Genomic DNA, 16,056 nt, shown 5'->3' on the forward strand with positions numbered 1-16,056 from the left:
ACGGTAGAAGGTTGAAAGAAGAGCCTCTGAATCCCATTTACTCTCAGAAGCCAGAGTACGGAACTCAATGGCATAATCAGCCACAGATTGATGCCCCTGGCGTAGGTCAAGCAACCTTCTTGCTGCCTCACGGCCACTGACTGGATGGTCGAACACCTGTTGGAGAGTCTCGGTGAACACCTTTAGATCCGAGCAAACGGGGACTGTTGTCTCCAAAGAGCTGAGGCCCATTCCAGGGCACGATCACACAACAGGGATATTATATATGCAATCTTAGCCTTCTCAGAAGCAAAGGAAGAGGGTTGGAGTTCAAAAATCAGAGAAACTTGAGTCAGGAAACCCTTACATGTACCAGGCTTCCCATCATAGCGCTGAGGGGCTGGGATCTTGGGTTCCTGTGGATATATAGGTGCAGCTATTGGTGGAAGATCTGGGGCTGGTGCTGCTACAGGTTCTCGGGGCAAGTGGGCTTGTAGTTGTTGCAGAGATTCCCCAATCTGGTTAACAGCATCTGTCAGCCTCTGTAGCTGTGATGCATGTGTTCCAAGCAATACTCCCTGTTTGCTAAGGGCTCAATGAATCTGTTCAGCCTCTGCTGGGTCCATCATTTGCTGGCTCAGTCTTGCTGTCACAACCGGGGGCTAGAACCCAGAATGTGTTGCAGGTAGCCCAATGCTCTAGCCACTACACCACAGAGCAGTGTAGACCCAAATTGCAGAGAACCACACAAGGCAGGATTGGAGAAAAACAAACGGTCTTTACTTAGTGTCTTTCTTGAATAAACATGAAAGTTAAATTCTGAAGCATGGCTGAAGAAGGTACAGATCCACAAGGCAAAAAGGTCCAAAAAAACAAAGTAAAGCCTACAAATAAGAAGGTCAATGTTCTGAGCAAAAAGTCTCTCAAAGAAATCCAAAACATAGGGCCAAAGGATCTGTCTGAACAAAAGAACTTCAAGACTAAGCAAAGATACAAATTAATGCAGGCCTTATATATGCCCACACACAAACACTAACAAGCCAGACACAGGTGACATCATTGAGCTAATCATTAACAGGAAATCAGGAGGAAGTTGTGGAAGGTCTTGTGCTCAAGGTTTCCCTCTGCTGGACAGACCGTGGTGTGACAAATTCAACTTATGATTCAAAATTACTGGAATTACATGCCTGCATTTGTGCAAAACGTCAAAAACAGACAGTACCTACTACCTATACATACATTTCACTGCAGTTTCCAGCTAAAATGAACACTAGTGGCAGTGAAACGGCAACAAAATGTAGTCCTTTTCAACATTTTGATTACGGGTTATTATATTAGCATTTTTTATTACATAACCAGCTCCATATGTATGGCTTGAATGACATAGTAAATGTGCTCAGACGCTCACCTGGTACAGCATTGTCAGTTACGTTAAAGGTAGGCGGCAGTGTATTTTTTAAATGACAGTACACTAACCATTTAGCACCTTACCAGACATTTCATTTCTGAAATGCTACAAAAGAACCATGCATAAAAGCAGTTTCAGTTTCATCTGAATTAAATGAAGCACTCCTTTTGCACCACTCGCTAAATATTTCATACTGAAAGTGTCGCAAATCGTGCCAGAAGCAACATAGTATAATTTTGTAGAAATGTCACCACAGGCAAATATTTCCAGTGAGCCTGGCTTGGCATTGTTTCCATTAAAGATTGGCATGTTTATATCTAAAGCCCACTTGGATTTGTTCTAGATCATTAGAGGTGGCATTATGGTGCCTTCAAAACCAGTTTGAAAGCTGTTTCCTCAGGAGGTGCCTTAATACAAAAACTCTGCCTGTGAAGTCATTGACTAACTGGGCAGGAAGGCAGCTGCCTTAGGTTTCGGAAACAACTGCCTCTCAACCCCTCCAGCCTAGAGCTGAACAATTACCTCTCCATCACACACACACAACAGACAGACCCTATCAGACAAATGGTGCTGGGGTCATGAAGTGTGTGTGTGGCACTCTGCAGAATAATGATAATATCCGATCTGATTTCTTGATAATGGTCATGAAAAAGATTGCATATCATATTCATACATGTGTGTGCATGTGTGTGTAAATATGAAAATAGCAGATCTCTCTGAATACTGATAAGTGCTGCATGTAGATTTGTGTGTTTGAGTCTAAATCACCGGCCCACACTAATGGTGCCAGGGTTCGAGGTGTGGTCCTGACTCTGATGACCGAAGACTGCCCTGCACACTGCCTAAACATTAGTCCTGTATAAAAAAACCGCATTAAGAGGACCCCCTCTGAAAACACACACTCTGTTCATTAAGAGAAGAAAAAAGCAACAGAAACATTTAATGGATATTTAATGATGCTTACAAACAAGACAAAAGATATTAAAGAACTATTATTGAACTCCTAAAGACTGTGAATAGTTTTTTCTCATGCAAAAAAAAAAAAAAAAACTGTGTTTTATGAAACCAGTTCTATACCATACTTTTGTTTAAAAAAAAAACATGCTCAGGGGTCGTATGATGCAATTTAAATTTTTCCTTTCTTTTTGGAGTGTTACAAGGTCTAGGTGCTCAAAGAAGATCTGAAAAGTTGCAAAGACTAAAGTCTCAAACTCTTTATAAAAGTTAAGACTCTGACATGCCCCCCTAAAATGGCTCATTCCAACATGTCTACATCATTATGTGGAAATATTTGCAAAATGCCGCCCAAATGTTCACACAAAGAAAGAAAGCGTAATTTCAGTAACAGAAGTTAGTGTTAATGTCAGGGAGATGCTGTGTGTTTCTAGGCGAAAAGCAAAAGCACTTTATTTGGACTTCCGAAGTAGATGCATTTAGGAATCTTTAAGATTACTTACAACAGAACAGCAACACATTTTATGGACAACCATTTTGTGAACCTAGGATAGGAGGATTTCTGACTTTGCTACGACAATCTGGCGCTTCTGAATCAGCTACAGTAAGTATGTTTTGTTATTAGTTTAAGTATTACCTATTGAATGCTCAAATGCGGAGTTTTGCGTGTCGCGTTCGTGTGTGTGTAAGAGAGAGAGAGACAGGGTCAAAAAGTGGAGTCAAGTGACTTAACAGTCCGTGGCTTGTGTACTGCAAACAAATACAAGCTTCATCATTGTGGACATTATTAACTGTCTTTACATTTACTTTGAAAGAAGAAGCTCGCAATTCTGGAAAGTGGCGTTATATTTCCGATGAGTGTTTACGCTGTTTGGCCAATCACAATGAACTGGGTCAGTTGGCCAATCAGAGCAGACTGCGCTTGTCGGAAGGAGGGACTTTACAGAAAACGATGCACTTGAGAAAGGCAGGGCATAGAGGACCTACAGTGATGTACAGTATTTGAAAACTGTGTATTTTTTTTTACATTAAAGCAACATATTCTGTTACACAAAATAATAATCTTTAAAAAAGCATTATATGACCCCTTTAATAAATCATCATCATCATCAATTAAATAAACCTTTAAACAGTTAAAATCAGTCGAAATGCATGGCTTAATCCAAGCTGTCAAAAGTTACCTAGTCCTCATGTAAACCATTAATTCTTATTACCTATAACTTATCTTATTTATTCTTAAAACATTAATAATAATATAGTTTGAAGACAAACAAAAGTGTTTCTCCTTCATGATGGAAGATGCTGGAAATAAACATCATAAAACTTGATAACAAAGGGATCTAATGAAGGCTTCACAACCCACTACCACCCAATAATGAAAATCAGTCACTTACCCTCATGTTGTTCCAAACTTGAATGATTTTCTTTCCTCTGCATAAACACAAAAGAAGAGACTTTGAAGAATGATGGTAACAAAACAGCTTTGTTTAACATATTATATACAAAATCATACTGAAACATTTCTCAAAATAACTTGTTTCACTGTATATTTTTAAAAGAAATGATATATATATATAGGAGGACAATGGCTTTAATCCATTTGAAAAAATAATGTATTTTTTTTCAGTGGCCTTTTTACTAAAGAAAGCAATAATATCCATGAAGGTCGTTGTCGTGTGACCTCCTAATTGAAGAGTTCACTTATAAAAAAGAATAAAAAGGTTTTACTTTACAGTTTAACTTTAACCTATTCTCATGTATTTCACTTTTATATCAAATATCGGGATTACATACAGTCGGTGGACACTTGCATTGCCTACATTAAGTCAAAACTCAAAGTAGTTTGCCTGATTATATTTGTGAATAAATATCAGAATGATCTGAACAGTTATGTAACACAGAAATGTAGGAAATTAAATGAAAGAGATCAAGACATGTCAGAACCCCAACATTAACTGCAAGAACTGGAACTCCAAAAGCATATTGATTATTGTGGCGAGTGGGGCGAGGCCGAGAGGCGTGGGAACGAGGAGTGAGGCCGGGTGTAGTGATTGAAGATGAGCTACACCTGCGCCCCACCGCCGGTCTTGAGTCCCACGTAGGAGATGGAAGGATATAAAACTGGAGTGACGACCGTGAAGGAGGAGAGAGGACCAGGCCTGGGACATTATTTTATGTTTTGGTTTTTATTTGTGCGCGTCAGTCGCCGTGAGGGGCTGACGCGCTGTTTTGTGTTTATTTTGAATAATTAAAATGAGTTTTTGTTTGTGCGCCGGTTCCCGCCTCCTTCTTCCCGATGAATATGGAGTTTTTATCGTTACAGTGGTGCCGAAGCCCGGGAGAAGGAGGGACGCGCTGCTGAAGATCCCTCGCCACTGTGGTGAATCCGCGGTGCCCTCGAGCTGGCGAGGTATGTGCCGCCAGGGACGCTCGAGGCGGTGGGCTGGAGCGAGTTGCCGGGGACGGGCGAGCTCGCTGCTGGCCGCCCACGATATGGAGGGGCGGCTGCCGTCCGTGAGGGAGCGGAGGAGTCGGCGCCGTTCGCCAAGGGGCCGGAGCCTGCCGCCTCCGCGAAGGAATCCGGAGGGGCAGGGAACGGGGGACTCCTGCCGCTGCCCAAAATCGGAGGAGCCGTCGCCGTCCATTGGGCGGCGGAGGAGTGTCGCGCCGTCCGCCGAGGGCCGTCCAGTGCCACCGCCGGGCACCGCGGAGGAGATCACCCAGCTGGTGGAGGGCCGAGCAGCAGTGCGTCTGGGAACCGGATTTTTTTTTTTCCTCTCTCCCCTCTCTCGTCCTTGTCGCTCCTCCTTCCATCTCCTTTTCTCTCGCCTCGTCTGTCCTACCCCCAGGTTCCTGCAGGTCCCCGTGAGCGGTCCCCCCCGGAGGGAAGGGGGGGGGGGGGAGTAGAGCGCAGTCTCGGGAGTACCCCCCGGCCTGCGAGGGGCGATGGGGGTATGTGGCGAGTGGGGCGAGGCCGAGAGGCGTGGGAACGAGGAGTGAGGCCGGGTGTAGTGATTGAAGATGAGCTACACCTGCGCCCCACCGCCGGTCTTGAGTCCCACGTAGGAGATGGAAGGATATAAAACTGGAGTGACGACCGTGAAGGAGGAGAGAGGACCAGGCCTGGGACATTATTTTATGTTTTGGTTTTTATTTGTGCGCGTCAGTCGCCGTGAGGGGCTGACGCGCTGTTTTGTGTTTATTTTGAATAATTAAAATGAGTTTTTGATTGTGCGCCGGTTCCCGCCTCCTTCTTCCCGATGAATATGGAGTTTTTATCGTTACAATTATATAATCAAATGTATGTATTTGCTTTTCAATGATTTTTAGAGTAAAACAAACAACTCAGAGCAGTATTCACTGAAACCATTAATATATCTAGAATGCAACAGAACGCAAAACATTCCAGCAATCAAATCAACCTGTTGGTAGTATTGTGTGAGTATTGACAGAAAGCATTAGGCAGATGAATGGACAGTGAATGCACTGTAGTCATGCTCCAGGGAAAGAGTGTTTGTTGGATTGATGGGTCAATAACCACTACACTCCAAGGCATCGTTAGTCGCAATTCTCTGCAATTCCACGTGTAATTCCATCCTCTTAGGCCATTCATTAAGATAAACCAATCAGCTTCCAACTCTGCAGATGACTTTAATCCATTACCGCTCAAAATACAAACCAACGCTGAATATATCACCTGATGTTTGAAATTGAATGCATCTGTTCTTGGAAATCACTGAACATATCACTTGGTAGAAGTGAAGATTTACATGCATATATATATTACTGTAGCTTTTTTTAATTTACATAAAATCTCTCTCACACTAATGACTTCTTGACTATTGCCCAGTCTCTGACTGTATACTACCGACACCAGTCCACAGGACTTTTCTCTTTAAAGGGGGGGTGAAATGCTATTTCATGCATACTGAGTTTTTTACACTGTTAAAGAGTTGGATTCCCATGCTAAACATGGACAAAGTTTCAAAAATTAAGTTGTATGTTTGAAGGAGTATTTCTGTTCCAAAAATACTCCTTCCGGTTTGTCACAAGTTTCGGAAAGTTTTTTTTTGAGTATGGCTCTGTGTGACGTTAGATGGAGCGGAATTTCCTTATATGGGTCCTAGGTCACGTCTGCCGGAAGAGCGCGTGCTCCAGTATAGCAGAGCACTGAGAGCACAACAGACTTCACTGATCAGAGCGAGAGCATCGCGAAATGTCACAAAAGAAGTGTTTTTTTGGTTGCCAGGGCAAGACAACCCTGCACAGATTACCAAAAAAAAAAAAAAACAGCATTAAGGGACCAGTGGATGGAGTTTATTTTTACAGAGCATCAACGGAGTTGTGCAAGTGTTTGTGTTTGTTCCCTGCATTTGGAAGATGCTTGTTTTACAAACATGGCCCAGTTTGACGACGGATTTGCGTATCGTTTATTTTTTTAAGGATGATGCAGTCCCAAAGCAAAATGGTCACGATCGTGTGTTGGGACCGCAGGCGGTGAGTAAAACTGATTCAAATATCTCTGCCTCCTTGTTAGTGCGTCCGCCTCCCATGCCGAGACCCAGGTTCGAGCCCCGCTCGGAGCGAGTCGTTGCTGCTGCTGCTCTCATTCAGTTTCAGCCTCGGGATCTGATTCTGAATCATAAATATACGCTGAATCTGACTGTTATTCATGGTTTGTTTTGGATGTTTTTTTTCCTCACGGTAATGTCACAGCTTCCAAACGCTCTCAACACAAAAGCCTACTGGCGCTCGTGATTCTTTAGCTCCGCCCAAACGTCACGCCTCCAGTCGGTCATGTTTTTCCGGGAAAAATCGGTACAGACTATCTTTCTCTTATGAATATAATAAAACTAAAGACTTTTTGGAGTTATGAAGGATGCAGTACTACTCTATAGGTACTCAAAATTAACAGGATATTGAGTGAAAACGAGCATTTCACCCCCCCATTAAACATGTGTCTGCTGTAGTTCAAAGCCCCTGGAAAACTTTCGTTGGCTTGGATGCATTTATCTGTGTGTGTATGTGAGGTAGACCTGGTAAAAGCAGGTGGGCTGTGACCGATGACCCACTAGAAGACAAATGCTTTTAGCAGGAGGGCTGCTGACATTTATGTTTCATGTGGTAATGGACGATGACCCTCAGGGATCAAGGGTCAACCGTGCAGAGAGTCATTCCAGCACAGAGGACAGCAGCTGAAACTTGAGCCAATCAAAACAGAGCGTGCCGCCAATGTGAACTGAACACTAGTTTCTGACATGCTGTAGCCAGTGTTATTTTAATATCATTGATTTACTATTATAGTTTATGTTTATATCTGAAATTTTATTTAATATTTTTTACTTTTTTTTTTACATTTTAGTTATATATATACTGTATATTATTATTATTATTATTATTCAATTACATCATTAAACTACATCATCTGTATTTAATTTTAGTTTATTTAAACTAAACAGAATAAATTAAACGGAAATTAGAAATGTTGCCTTAGCAACTAGTTACAATAAAATAAGCTTAGTGTTTATTTTATTCTACATTACATTTTTGAAAATTATTTTAGTCATATTAATCATTATAACCTTGGATATAGAACTAATCATTAAATAAAATTGTTTAAAAAATGAATGTATTCAAATGAATGTATTCTCAGTATTCATTTCACTTTTAGTGTTTCACAGAAGTAAGAAAGTAATACTGATTTGGAACATTATTAGGATGAGTAAATCATTTTTGACAGAATGTTGACAGAATTTAAGTGAAGTATCCCCTTAAACACAAAAAATGAGACAGACAGAAAGGCAGAGAAAGACAGGCAGATTAAAAGAGGAATTTGGCACTAACAGGGACAAAAGACGGAATGAAGAGGAGAAAGACAGACACAAGCAGTAGAAAAGAGAAGATGGCAAGAAAAACTGCAAACACGCAGAGACAGAGAGAGAGAAGGAGCCAGTAGAGTTTGTTATGTAATGTCCACAAAACACTGAGTAGTGTGATCAAAGGCTTTTGCTGCAGAATGAGGCCTAAAGCTCTCTCTCTCACACACTGCCACTCTCTCTCTCTCTCTCTCTCTCACACACACACACACACACACACAATGCTTTTTGAAAGAAAGTCTTCTTAACATCAAATACAGAGTACTTTACCTCAGAAACATATATGCACTGGATAATAACCCATTGGAAAGGGTCCTCAACAGTTTCTCCTAGACAGCACATTAGAGCAGAAGTAATTGGTAGCCTATGCAACAAAAAAAGCCTAAGTTATCTTCTGACTGAGTGAAGAGGGAAATGTAAAATAGAAATAACCATAGATTGTACATGGTTAGGAAAAAAAACAAATAGGTTTATAAAAGTATAAAAGGGAGGAGAAAATGCTTCCTTATCTCTCATTGCTGACATAAAAGATTGTGAATCCAGTCAAATTCTACAATATCTATATATCACTTGATAGAAAGCTAGGCAAAATCAGCAGATGACAACATGGAAATAATGTGGGTCATGCCATCATCCTCACACTCACAAATGGATTTTACATATTTCTCTTCATCAAATGCACTCTCAGAGATTTCTCTAGTGTGCAGGCACTCTAATGGCAAATTGAGACTTATACATACAGGTGCGTCTCTATGGGGTTCAGGTCTAGGAGTATCCTGGCCAGTTAAGCACACCAACACCATGGTCATTTAACCATCTTTTGGTGCTTTTGGAAGTGTAAGCAGGTGCCACATCCTGCTGGAAAATGAAATCAGCATCTTCACAAAGCTGGTCAGCAGAAGGAAGCATGAAGTGCGCCAAAGATTTTTGGTAAACAGGTGCAGTGACCAGCAAATTACATTGCAAATCAAATAATCCCAAACTGTGGAAACTTAACACTGGATTTAAAGCAGCTTGGTCTATGAGCTTCTCCAGCCTTCCACCAGACTTTAGGACCTTGGTTTCCAAGTTCAATACAAAACTTGCTCTCATCTGAAAAGAGGACTTTGGACCACTGGGCAACAGTCCAATTCTACTTCTCCTTAGCCCAGGTGAGAGTTCAGGAGTGGCTTAACAAGAGGAATATGACAACTGTAGCTAAATTCCTTGACACGTCTGTATGCCTCGAGCCCAGTCTCAGTCCATTCCTTGTGAAGTTCACTCAAATTGTTGAAATTCTTTTGCTTGACAATCCTCTCTCAATCAGTTCTCTCGATTGGTTGTGCATCTTTTTCTTCCACACATTTTCCTTCCACTCAACATTCCGTTAACATGCTAGGATACAGCACTCTGTGACCAGCAAGCTTATTTGACAATGAATATTTGTGGGTTACCCTCCTTGTGAAGGGTCTCAATGATTGTCTTCTGGACAACTGTCATATCAGCAATCTTCCCCATGACTGTGTATCCCAGTGAACCAAACTGAGAGACTATTTTGAAGGCTCAGGAAACCTTTGCAGGTGTTTTGAGTTGATTAGCTGATTGGCATGTCACCATATTCTAATTTGTTGAGTGAATTGGTGGGTCTTTGTTAAATGTGAGCAAAACACATCACAATTAAAAGAACCAAAGACTTAAACTACTTCAGTCTATGTGCATTTATTTAATACATGAGTTTTTTTAGTTTAAAATTTGAAGTTGAATTACTGAAATAAATGAACTTTTCCACAACATTTTAATTTATTGAGATGCACCTGTATATTTGATATCTCCTGCTTCTCTGACATCTTTTTACAAGATTTACAAGAGATCCCACCAATGTCTCAAACTGTAGAACTTTCCCTATTCTCCAAATCTAAGTCAGAGATCTTTACAGAAACTCCTAATGAGAACATGAAGTCTTGTGAAATATGCAAGAGCAACCACTAAGCAATAAAATCATACACTGGAAAGCCACATAACAGAGGAGTGGATACACATAGGCTGACGCTTTCATGTGTGTGGGATTTATGACCATCAGATGCCTTTTCAGACTGTTGAAGAAAGCGACTTTAATAAAATGACAAGTTTCCAGACCATTAAAGTTCTTCAGCCGTCCAGCGATGACTCACAGATCTTGGAAATAAAATGTTTCTATCTAAACCAAGAAAAGTTTGCTGTTTTAAAGTCTTGCGCATAACACTTTTGAAACAACAATGTAACAATGTAAACTTCTGGATGAAACAATTGCATGAGTTTGGGGCAGGACTATCTGGTTTCCTAACCATTGGCAAATTCATCAAATAGTCATTATTTCAGCACATCTGTTTGGTGGTGCAAAAATTCCTCGCCCTTTTATTTGCAGAAAATCTTGCTATTCTCTTTGTCGTTTTTGCTTCACATAAGTTTACAACAGTAGGAATAATATACAGAACTAACAGTGTTTGAAATCATTGACGTCAAACCTGGTGCAACATATCTTGTTGCGCCAGGTTTGAATGTGTGCAAATATAAATGAAATTAAACTAAGCCAATGTTTTTTAGCAAACTACTTTATTCTGTTCCTTGCACACTGTTCAATCAAGTTAAGAGATTTGGGCTACGTCCACTTTTTATTTTCCTCATCTCAATAAATATCTGCCTCCACAAAACTGACACAGAACGATGTAGTATACATGCCAAACCAGCATGTGGCGCTGTAATTCTGCCACAGAGATACACAAAAAATGGAGAAGAAGACTTATGCATAAACCTTGTGCGTGGTATACAAACTAACATGGAACAATGCATTTATTAAAAGACAATCGTTCAGGGTTTGTTCTTGTTTTTGTTGCTGTTAAGTGACATAGCGGTGTCTGACCAGGGGGCAAGGAACTCGACCGGAAGTTGAAGTCGGGTGGGGGCTGCCATCTTTTAGCAGAACTTCACTTGCGTTAGCATTCCCATTGACTCCCATTCAATTTGGTGTCACTTTGACAGCGAATAACTTTACATCTGAGGCATTTAAAGACTCCGTTTGTCCATTATTTATTTCTAAAGATACACGACAATGTATAAAGGGCTCCATTACCTTCTATGTTACATTATGGCCCCGTATAAACAGTTTTTTTTGTTTTTTTCTCATTACCGTACAGACAGGAGGAGAAACTCGCAGGCAATTAACTTAATATGGCATACTGGCGTTCCATTTTAAAATACTATACAAAATAATTAATCAGAATACTTACTCCTGCTCACTCACGACAAAAAAACTCCCCGCTCAAGCTCGCCGTCTCTGCAAGATTAACGATGGCAGTTTGCACGCACAGCCACTTAGAAGACTTACATCTGGCAGACAGGTTGCTGACGTCGTCAAGCTTCGTTTGAGTCTGCGCGTCAGAAACGGAAGTGCTAAAAAACGCTAAAAATGGGCTTCATTTGTCTCAATTGAGTTCCAATGGGGTCGCTGTGTCCATTTCTTTTACTGTCTATGTGTCTGACTAGGGGCGAGACGTGGGCTGATGATGTCATGGTTTCAAAAAAATATCGGTTTCACTCTCCCAAAACACCGGATCTGTGTGGACGAAATGCCTATACAATACAAAATTTATGTTTATACAGCGAAACTGTGGACGGGGCCTTAGAATATGCCAACCATTTAAACATTTAAACCAAATGTATTTATATATATTTTATAAAAATATTTTATGGTGCTTTTTTGTTGTTTTTGGAGCCTGATAATACCTGGGCAAATATGTTGTCTGGAAAAGACAACCCTGGTTCACTAGAAAAAAATCTACTGTGGTGACATTTCTGCAAAATAATACATTTCTTTTTGCGCTTTTTCGCAACTTTTGAAGTGAGTGGTGGGGCTCAAATTACCCTGAAACAGTTAAATGTAACAACATTTTATTTTACTGGTTCTTATATGTATTGGGTTGGTTCTTAAATCAATGTCTGCTGAATGGCACTAAAAGATTCATTCTATATTGCATTTAAAAACAACACACCACCTACACACCAATCCTACACTAAACATAAACCATGACGATAACAAAATCAAACATGAGAGAAAAATGCATTTGCTAATACAACCATGTATTTTAGCTTGCTTCGGCAATACTTTTATTGAGTGTTTTGAGTCATTTTTCTTGGGGAATCGAACCTGAGGGCTCCGCATTGCAAAAACAACATTGAGTCCATTCATATTGAGCTGTTTAGCCTAAGTGATGTAAACATGCGCAAGTACACAATATAAACACTACGATAAACAATATAAACACTATTTGTGCAAGAAACTGTCAGAAAATGTATCTTTGTTAATAAATAATTTGCCATGTAATCAGATTTTTTTATATATATTAACATTTTTGTTGTGTTTTACTGCCACTAGTGTTAATTTCGCAATAATATAGCCAGGTAGCGGCATATGTTGTGTTTTACAGAAAAAAAAGAGGATTGGAAGAACATGAGGGTGTGTAAGTGTTTATATAAATTTTTGTTTAACAATTCCATTAGCATGAAGCATTAGAATTTTTGTGCACACAGACTTCAGATCACTCTTAGGCTTACAGAACAGTGAATTGTGTGTAACCACTGCTTCCCACCACTTATCTGTGCTTCGCTTGAATGAAGACTAGTGGTAAATCGCAGCATTAAAGACTGAACCAACAAAACCAGATCACATGTAACAGCAGGAAAAATGAAGATAGCACTCTCAGTCCCTCTGTGAGACCTGTCTCAGGCACATGTGTTTTTATTTACTGACGATCTTCAGACAGACTTCTGGGTCTCGGGGTCATCAATCAAATGTCTTTCAATCCAAACAGAAAAGCAGATGAGAGACAAAGGGAGGAGACAGAGGGGGTGGCGGAAGGAGGGATTGGGAGTTGACCTGGGTCCAAAACCCTCGATAAATCAGGACCAAACAATAACAAGCGCAGCCTAATGTGGCCGGGATAATTCATCAACTCAGCACGAGCTGAGACCGGCCTGCTCAAGCCACTGTGGGAAGATAGGATGTTGCTTATCTGAAAGATGAACTGAGTTCAGTGTGTGTGTGTGTGTGTGTGTGTGCACGTGTGTGGGCACTCATAAAATATAAACTCTCTTCAAAAAGCACCTTAGGTTTGTTTTTACTCAGGTCCTCTTGAAAAGAACCAAACAAGTAGATGGACTAGTGACACTGGCCATAAGGTTACGTTGGGCTACTTTAGGTTTCTCAGTCAACTTAAATACTTTCAGATTTTTGTTTTGTTTTTTAATCTGGAAAACAACAATATTATATTTATTAAAATATTAATTACTGTAAATTGCTTAGCACATCTACCCATCTGTCAGCATTACCTTTGTACGATAACCTGTGATGCCCCAAAAAATGTATGCATATGTGTAAAATTAATTTGGATTCCTCACATGACACATACATGCAAACAAGGAATGAAAACACCTGGTTATTATTATTATTATTATTAGGGCTCAACACCAATGGTGTGGACCCTATTGGAATTGCTATGTTTCTTCTTCTTCTTCTCCAAAGTGAAATACATTTTTGAGGACCTAAACATGCTCCAAAACTCTGTGCACATGTATCAGAACTGGCAATGTACATTTGATATGGGCTTCAGAAGTGGGTGTGGCAAAATGGCTTGATAGCACTACCTGTACACATTCAACAGAGTGCACCTCAAGCTACATTTTACGTACATGTACGGAAATCAGCACACACATGTAAACATGCCATTACCTACAAAAAAAGTATATTTTTTTGTGAAGTTTTTGCAAATTCCCCACCTCGTACTTTTAATTGCCACATTCAGTTTGGTGAGGGTTATCTTAAGGCCTTTGTGACATTAAATTGCGAAGATCTTGAGTTTTCGTCAAAGGGCGTGTCCCTGGTGGCCTGACAATGTTTCGCAATGAAACAAGAAGTTGCTATAAATCAGGCAAGCAATGTCCGATCTGCCCCAAACTTCACACGTTTGATAGGTGTTCTGTCCTGAACACATCTACATGCCCATATCATGTGATGCACTAGCAACACAGTGGAATATGCCATTGTGTGCAAAACGTGTTAGAAACATGATAAAACATGCTAGCAAAACTTACTAAGTGCTAAAGCATGCTATTAAAGCCACCAAACAGTAAGTTGTTGATGGTTTCCAAGATGTTGGTGTGTCCACACGCAGCAACTTCTTTCTCTTCCGTCAGAACAGAGTTTTTATGTTTTTGTCTTGTGAGTCGCAGTATTTTTGTACATCTTCATCTCGTCTACCTGTTGTTAATCTTGCAGCGACAGACTTTGTGTTTATATCAATGATGCTTGGTACTGCAATGCTGTTGCGGTCTGCAAACACTGCTCACCCCTGGTGGAGTTTATGATTATTAAGTGCCGGCTATTCTATCAACCAAGAGAATACACAGCCATACTGCTCGTTGCTGTATACATCCCTCCCAGCTCCAACAACAGCAACAGGAATGTGGCATTAAAAATGAACTGTACCAGCACATCAGTGAGCAGCAGACAACTCACCCAGATGCTTTCCTCATCTTAGCTGGGGATTTCAACCATGCAGACTTAAAGAGTGTGTTCCCAAAAACCCAGAGAGGAGTTTACAAGGGCCTCCCCCTCCACCACCTGGCTGACTTTAGGAGAGCGCACACTCAACATCTTCCTGTGACCATCAATGGTGCAACCGTGGCGAGAGTGAGCAGCACCAAGTTTCTGGGTGTGTACATCACAGAGGACCTCTCCTGGACTGACAACACTGCAGCACTGGCTAAAAAAGCACAGCAGCATCTCTACTTTCTCCACAAACTGAGAAGAGCCAAAGCCCCGGCCCCAATCATGTGAACCTTCTACAAAGGCACCATGGAGAACATCCTAGACTAGCTACCTCACTGTGTTGTATGGCGCCTGCAACACGTCTTGCCGCAAGTCACTTCAAAGCATAGTGAGAGCACCTGAGAAGTTTGTTGGTGTCTCTCTCCCCTCCCTCCAGGACATTTATGGAACCCGTCTCACTCGCAAAGCCCTCTGCACCGCAGGTGATCCCACCCACCCGTCACACAGCTTCTTCAGCCTGTTGCCATCAGGGAGGAGACTGCGGAGCCTCCAGGCCAGGACCAGCAGACTGTAGGACAGCTTCATTCATCAGGCTGTCAGGAAGCTGAACTGCCCCCCTGCCCCCTATTTTGTCCCAGGCACCACTGAACTCTGAACTCCCTCCACTGAACTCCTTCCCCTAACTTCACATGTTTGGTAAGAGTCCTGGCCTGAAAACTTTTACATGCCAATATACAGTTATAATTTATAGTGCCATCTGTTGGCAACAGCACATTTTATGTTTTACACTAACTCAAACATACCATGTTCAATCTGCACCAAATTTCACAGATTTGATAAAAGTCCTGGTCTGAAGACATCTACACGCCAACGTTCAGTTACAGTTATAGCATATATAAAAATCTACAACATTGAAATATTTCTGTCATTTCTTCAATTTGACAAACACAAAGATGTTAATAAAACAAAGATTGTTGGCATATGTTTAACAAGAAAATGCTATAGTATTTTGTATTCTAACTACTTTAAAATGTAACATTTAATTAAATTTGTTACTTACTCTTTGTAACTATTTGCTAATTTTTTCTAGCTCTCAGTCCATCAAGTGTTTATCTTGAAGGAATGTATTAAATTGTATACAACAGGATTTTCAGGAAAGTTTTGATCATAGTTATAACTTAAATTCATGTGTCTTATATAATACAGAAGGTTTTATAGGGGTAAAGTAAAAGAGTCCCCGTTTTCTGATATTCATGCCACACATACACTCACCATAT

At 40.7% G+C, this 16,056-nt stretch overlaps 1 protein-coding gene across 1 annotated transcript in view; it reads right to left on the bottom strand.

The window, feature by feature from the left end:
- LOC127968896 (retinoic acid receptor alpha-A) overlaps window positions 1–16,056 on the bottom strand; it is a 141,522-nt gene that overhangs the window by 83,193 nt on the left and 42,273 nt on the right. The window contains exon 2 of the mRNA XM_052570298.1: window positions 3,736–3,772. The gene's annotated coding sequence lies outside the window, so the exon portion shown is untranslated. The remainder of the gene's footprint in view (window positions 1–3,735; window positions 3,773–16,056) is intronic.

Source organism: Carassius gibelio, chromosome B12 (genome assembly GCF_023724105.1).
Source record: "Carassius gibelio isolate Cgi1373 ecotype wild population from Czech Republic chromosome B12, carGib1.2-hapl.c, whole genome shotgun sequence".
Classification (NCBI taxonomy): domain Eukaryota; kingdom Metazoa; phylum Chordata; class Actinopteri; order Cypriniformes; family Cyprinidae; genus Carassius; species Carassius gibelio.